The 5,977-nt window shown below is 38.2% G+C and overlaps 1 long non-coding RNA gene across 2 annotated transcripts; it reads left to right on the top strand.

Annotated features, from left to right (window-relative positions):
* The first annotated feature begins 2,273 nt into the window (after positions 1-2,273).
* LOC128634008 (uncharacterized) lies at positions 2,274-4,277 on the top strand. Of its 2 annotated transcripts, none has more exons than XR_008397179.1 (3): positions 2,274-2,344; positions 2,464-2,996; positions 3,117-4,277. It is a non-coding gene; the product is annotated as an uncharacterized LOC128634008 (long non-coding RNA). The 2 variants fall into 2 exon arrangements; XR_008397178.1 differs by having other exon boundaries at positions 3,114-4,277.
* Positions 4,278-5,977: the final 1,700 nt, after the last annotated feature.

Below are 5,977 nucleotides of genomic sequence, written 5' to 3'. Positions count from 1 at the left end.
AAGGGGAAATGGGTGTGCTGTGAGTTTCTGGTTAAGACACAGATGAAGACACACAGCACATTCACAGAGCGGGACAGAGACAGTAACAGTGTGTAACACAACAGGAGCTTTAATATCTTTCTGAAGTGGAGTTGGTGTGGAGATCTGGGAGTGTGAACTCAGGATGAAGATCCTCCTCATCTTCACCCTCTGTCTGATCTCAGGTAAAGAAATGCACTTCAGAATAATCCTCACTATCAGCAGCAGTGTTACATGAAGGAAGGTTTTGCTCAGATGGATGTTTGGTGTTTTGTTAGATGGAGGAGCCTCCAAGAATGTAACAGGATATTCAGGAGGAGGAGTCCTTATCAAGTGCAAGTATGATACAAAATACACACAAAAACAAAAATATTTCTGTAAGGGTTCAGGGCTATCCTGTTCTGACCAAATAAAGACAGGAGCTAAAAACGAGTGGATAAATTCAGGAAGATTCTCACTGTTTGATGACACCAAATCAGCAGAGTTCAGTGTGAAGATCAGAGAGCTCACTGTAGAGGACACTGGGACATACCAGTGTGGAGTTGATATATCCTGGGGAAATGACATTTACACACCGGTGGAACTGAAGGTGAAGGAAGGTGAGTAGGAGACATTTATTCAGACCTTTCAAGTGAAAAATTGACTAAAACTTTCAAATATCACGAATTGATTGTCCATTACTTTTGCATGGCCGAGAAACCAATCACATTTTTGTGCATTTTAACTTTTTATATTTAAATTAGCTTCTGAAATCCAAACCAATTTGTATGAACATCACAATTATTAATTTCAACACAATAACGACTGCATATAAGTCTTACCTGATCTTCATACATTACAGTTACAGTTTAATGGAGAAAAAAAAGATCTCATGATAAAAAAGACTTGAATTTAAATGAACATTGAGGAAATGTGGTTGGATTTCTGTCTCCTGGCTGTGGGCGGAGTCAGTTATTCATGACTAGCTAGCTAGTGTTAGCTAACTTACTTTGACAGCAAGCAGCAATGTTAACGCTGGTAGTGTTGGAATCAATCAGTGTTTCAGTAATGTTAGTCACAGCACTCTGATAACCGCTGTGTAAATAATAAAATTAGCCGTGTTTGATAGTAAGCGAGCTAACGTTACGCTAACAGCTGTGTAAATAATAAAATTAGCCGTGGTTGATAGTAAGCGAGCTAACGTTACGCTAACAGCTGTGTAAATAATAAAATTAGCTGTGTTTGATAGTAAGCGAGCTAACGTTACGCTAACAGCTGTGTGTAAATAATAAAATTAGCCGTGTTTGATAGTAAGGTATGGAGCCCCCCTAGTGTCAGGTAAGAAAAAAATATACAGCCATGTGTGAACCGTGCCCTCACTTTTGTAATCCCTGCCCTCAGAATTGTAATCTGTGCCCTCAGTTTTTTAAATCGTACCCTCAGATTTGTAATCTAATTTGTAAGCGAGCTAACGTTACGCTAACAGCTGTGTGTAAATAATAAAATTAGCCGTGTTTGATAGTAAGTGAGCTAACGTTATGTTAACTGCTTCCAGTTTTAATTAATTGATCAGGATTGAACTTGCTTTTAACAGGGGGCTCGGTCTCTAGAGAAGTGAGTGCATATGCAGGGGGAGGAATCAACATCAAGTGCAGATATGAGGATGAATATAAATACAAACCCAAATCTTTCTGTAAGATGGGATCACATCAGTGGTGTTTTAATCAAATAACAACAAAACTACACAGTGAATGGTCACATGATGGCAGATTCTCAATTCAGGACAGCAGAAGTGCAGGATTCTTCAGTGTGTTTATCAGAGAGCTGATTACGGAGGACACTGGAACATATGCGTGTGCTGTTGTTGTGTCTGATGAAATACAGATCTACACTGTAGTGAAGCTGAAAGTAACAGAAGGTGAGGAGATTTAATTGTGTGTTTTATCAGAAGAAACATCAGATTTATTTGTAAATTTACTGTATAACTGTCTAAGTGTTGTTAATCAGAGCTAGGACACATATACACATATAAACTGATCTGATTGGTTGTGATTTGCAGATCTGTCCTATGAGAAGTCCATCAATAAGACTGTCCATGTAGGAGGAGATTTGAATGTCAGCTGTAAATACCCAGAATCCCTCAGGAGTGACCCCAAGTTTCTCTGCAAGACGAGGCTGCAACGTGCTGCTTGTTCTTATAAAGAATCTGTTAAAGAAAGTAGAAAATATGTAAATACGGGGAAATTCTCCCTGTATGATGACAGAGAAACACATGTCCCAGTTTCAACCTCGATACCAACACAACCTTCATCATCATCTGAGTCTACTCCAGCTTCTCCTCCAGCAGGTGATTCTGCTCAGATCCTCATCACCCCCAGAGTCTAACTACATGACTTTGATGAATCTGATCCCTTATGAATGATCAGCATGTAGGTTAAAGTGACTGTCTGTTTGTTTCTCTTCCAGGATTTCCAGTTTCCACTGTGATCACTGTGTCTGTAATTCTGCTGCTGCTTCTGATTGGAATCATATTCCTCTTTGTGATTCTACATAAGAAATGCAGGATACAAGGTCTAGTCTGTTTAATATTATTTACAAACTTCATCTTTAAGGAGACATATTTACTACACTACTTGCTGTTTAATCATGTCTGAATGGTTTCAGATGCTCGGAGTGTGTGTGTATGTGTGTGTGTGTGTGTGTCTGTCTGTCTGTGTTGTTAACCTTGTTCATTAGTCAGTTACATGTTCAGTAGGAGGAGTAGTTAGTGACACAGTGATCCTGTCCATGCTGACCAACAATGAGCACGGATGAGAAGAGACAGAAAATGAACCCATAATACAGATGAATAAATACACCACAGGATTTCCGGCCATCATAAAATCCAAAGCTAATAATAACAGAAATAACAACTACTGACTACTTGGATGTTTTTTGTTTCAGCAGGTACAGCTTCTATTGGTGAGAGTTCTGTCCAAGGCTCAGGAAACGACCAAGAGGTAACTGTCTTCATCAGTGTGTGTGTTCAGTACCAAAATTTACTGTTTTTGAAAATCCATGAAAACATTTATATGTGTTGTTTCTGTTTCTCTGTGCTTACTGTCTTTGATTATGAGGAGGTTAAAGACACCAGACGCCTGTCTGCCTCAGACGCTGGAAAAATTTACTGCAATGTTCAACTACCCACAATCCCCTCTGATCCTCCTCAAAATGTTTATGCCAACATGTAGTTGAAACGTTTATTCTACTGCTCAATTACCCACAATCGCTCCTGATCAGGAAATCTACTCCACAGCTCAGTTACCCACAAGTCTCTCTGATTCCTCAGCCAGTGCTGATCAGCAGTTAGTTGAGGAATCTGCTGAAGGCCTGAATTACGCAGCAGCCACCAGCTCTAATGATGCAGTTCCAAAGATGATCTGTCAGAAGCAAGCGATATCATATGTCTATGATACAGTCAGTCATGTTAATTCATGTGGCTAGTTTATAATTATTATGTCTCTAATCATCACCATCATCATCATCATCATCATCATCATCATTATTCCATCCATCCATTCATCCCAGTCGGTATTTTTCATCTTCAGTAACTGCGTCCTGGTCAGGTTTGCAGTAGATCTGGAGCCTCGGGAACACTGGACGTAAGGCAGGAATACACCCTGGGAGGAACACCAGTCCATCGTAGCTTCTGGTATTTTCTCTAATTTTACAATAAGTACAGATTGCGATTTTTCTGTAATATGATCACTGCTTGTGGCTATATTCATCTTTGTATTTTCATCCATTTTGAATAGCTATATGAACGTATGGTATGTACTGAGTGTATTGTATGTGTGGTCTATGTTATGTTTGGAAAGAAATGCTGTATGTATTAAATATATGGAGAATGGTATGCATTGTACTGTATATAGGAGTATGATTTTAAATAGTATCTTTACAGAGTGTGAGTGCTAGAAGAAAGAGAGAAGTGGAGACATTCGTCTTATCTTAACCCCAAAGTCTCAAAATCAGCTTGACCCGCTCACTTCACTTTTTGTTCACATGTTGTTGTTCATCTTTATTTTGTCTTATAGTGACCACACTCATTACTGCTCTGCGTTCTTATATCAGCCATCCTCATGCCCTCTGTTTCATAATCAAGAATGTCATGTATGCTTATTCAGATAAAAGCACAAAGTGTATTTTTGCCATTTAAATGATTTTTTTTAAATGTTGAGTTCATTATGGACTGTTCACTTTTGATGTTATCAGCAGGATGTTATGCAATAAATAAACTTTCTCAAGTGCATAGTATTGTTCCTAAGCAGGAAGTTATCATCTCAGGCCAGTATTTACACCAATATATAAGATTATTATATACATACAGCTGGGGTCCAATATTCTGAAACCACAGTGAAAATCTGAAGTTTTATTTAGATTTAACTTCTGGAAATAAACAGAAAGTTAAATAAATACATAAATAAAGTAAATTGTGACATATTATCATGTGGCACATGTTCAGATGATATGTTGATGGTTTTGATCTAAAAATGGATCATCAGGTTTTGCACAAAGTTGTGGAGTCCGTGCCAGCTCGGGTGCACACTGTCATTAAAGCAAAATGGGCATGTAACAAATATTAAGAAACTCTGAAATTCATGTAAATATTTCTAAGATTCTACTTTCCACTCAAGCTGTTGCTGATAATCTCAGGTGTAATGAAAATCTTTGTGTTAAATAGAAAAAGAATGATAAAGAGAAGCACTTTCACTAGAGCTCAGACATGTGGTCCCCACTGTACTGTATGTCCATAAAGTAACACAGCTGAGTTTATGCTGAACATGATTTGCTTTTACTAGAGGCTCCTCTAGATGGCAGTGTTGATCCACAATCTTGTAGAATTAACCTCTATAAAGCACCAGGAAATGTAAAATAATAATAATAATAATAATAATAATAATAATAATAATAATAAAAAAATTCAACAAAATAAAATGTAAAATAAATAATTTCTCCACTTGTGCCCTAGTGTTTTACTCTGATTGCTGTTGCAGGCTGGAAGTCCACTGTCTATATGTGGGAGTCTCAGACATTGGAATGTCTATCAAGCTAACACATTAGTATAGGAGTTTAGGAGTTGTGTGAAAATATGAAGGTGTTTTATGTCATGTTTATGCAGATACATAGAAAATTCCAAAGGGTTCACAAACTTTCAAGCACCAATGTAACACTCAAGTGTGGTGTCATGTATACGTTACAAATAACTGGAGCCAGATTTATTCAAACATTTCCCCATGAGGATCACTTCCCAGTTTTTTGAGAACTCACACCTCGACCCCCTCATGAGATGTCTCTGCTGATTAAGAAGGTGGATTCAACATCTGAAGGATTTTTTTTACTCCTTCAGCCCCACCCCAGGACTTACCTGGCCTGTACAGTACAGTTCAGCAAGAGTTACCAAGTTCAACTAGCATAAGGATTAGTATTATCATCATTAGGCACTGCAGAATATTAATGAACTGTGGAAATCTCTCTATACAACAAGCAACTTTAATTGATTATGCTGTACACGTTACCCAGCACACAGCTCTTATATACAAGTAGCTGATAAAGCCAGAAGCTTCCTCCAACTAACTGGCTTGTTTTATTCACCTGTCTGCTCCTTAGTCTCAGTACTGGACAAAACACTGGAGCACATCTGCAGTGCTCTTTTATAGCTAAAACACTTTCACTAGCAGTTTATAACAGTGAATAGCGATGGCTGTGCTTGGCTTTCAGAAACCTAGCTCCACTAACCTCTCCCCTCGGCAGACACTGATTTATTGTGTTTGGTGATTAATTACAATTATATTTCATTTATCCTGAGTGACTTTATTATTGTGTCCTGCTACAGAATTGTTCTGCTTGTTGGAGCAGTGAGCGACAGAGCTCTGTATAATGGCTAGATGATGTTAGCAATGTAGCAGTTAGCTTTTGCCCACTCAGCCATTCAAGCTCTTGA

This window comes from Ictalurus punctatus, chromosome 11 (genome assembly GCF_001660625.3).
Source record: "Ictalurus punctatus breed USDA103 chromosome 11, Coco_2.0, whole genome shotgun sequence".
NCBI classification, from domain to species: domain Eukaryota; kingdom Metazoa; phylum Chordata; class Actinopteri; order Siluriformes; family Ictaluridae; genus Ictalurus; species Ictalurus punctatus.
Note: the sequence above shows the minus strand (reverse complement) of the source record. Positions and strands in the feature narration are given on the sequence as shown.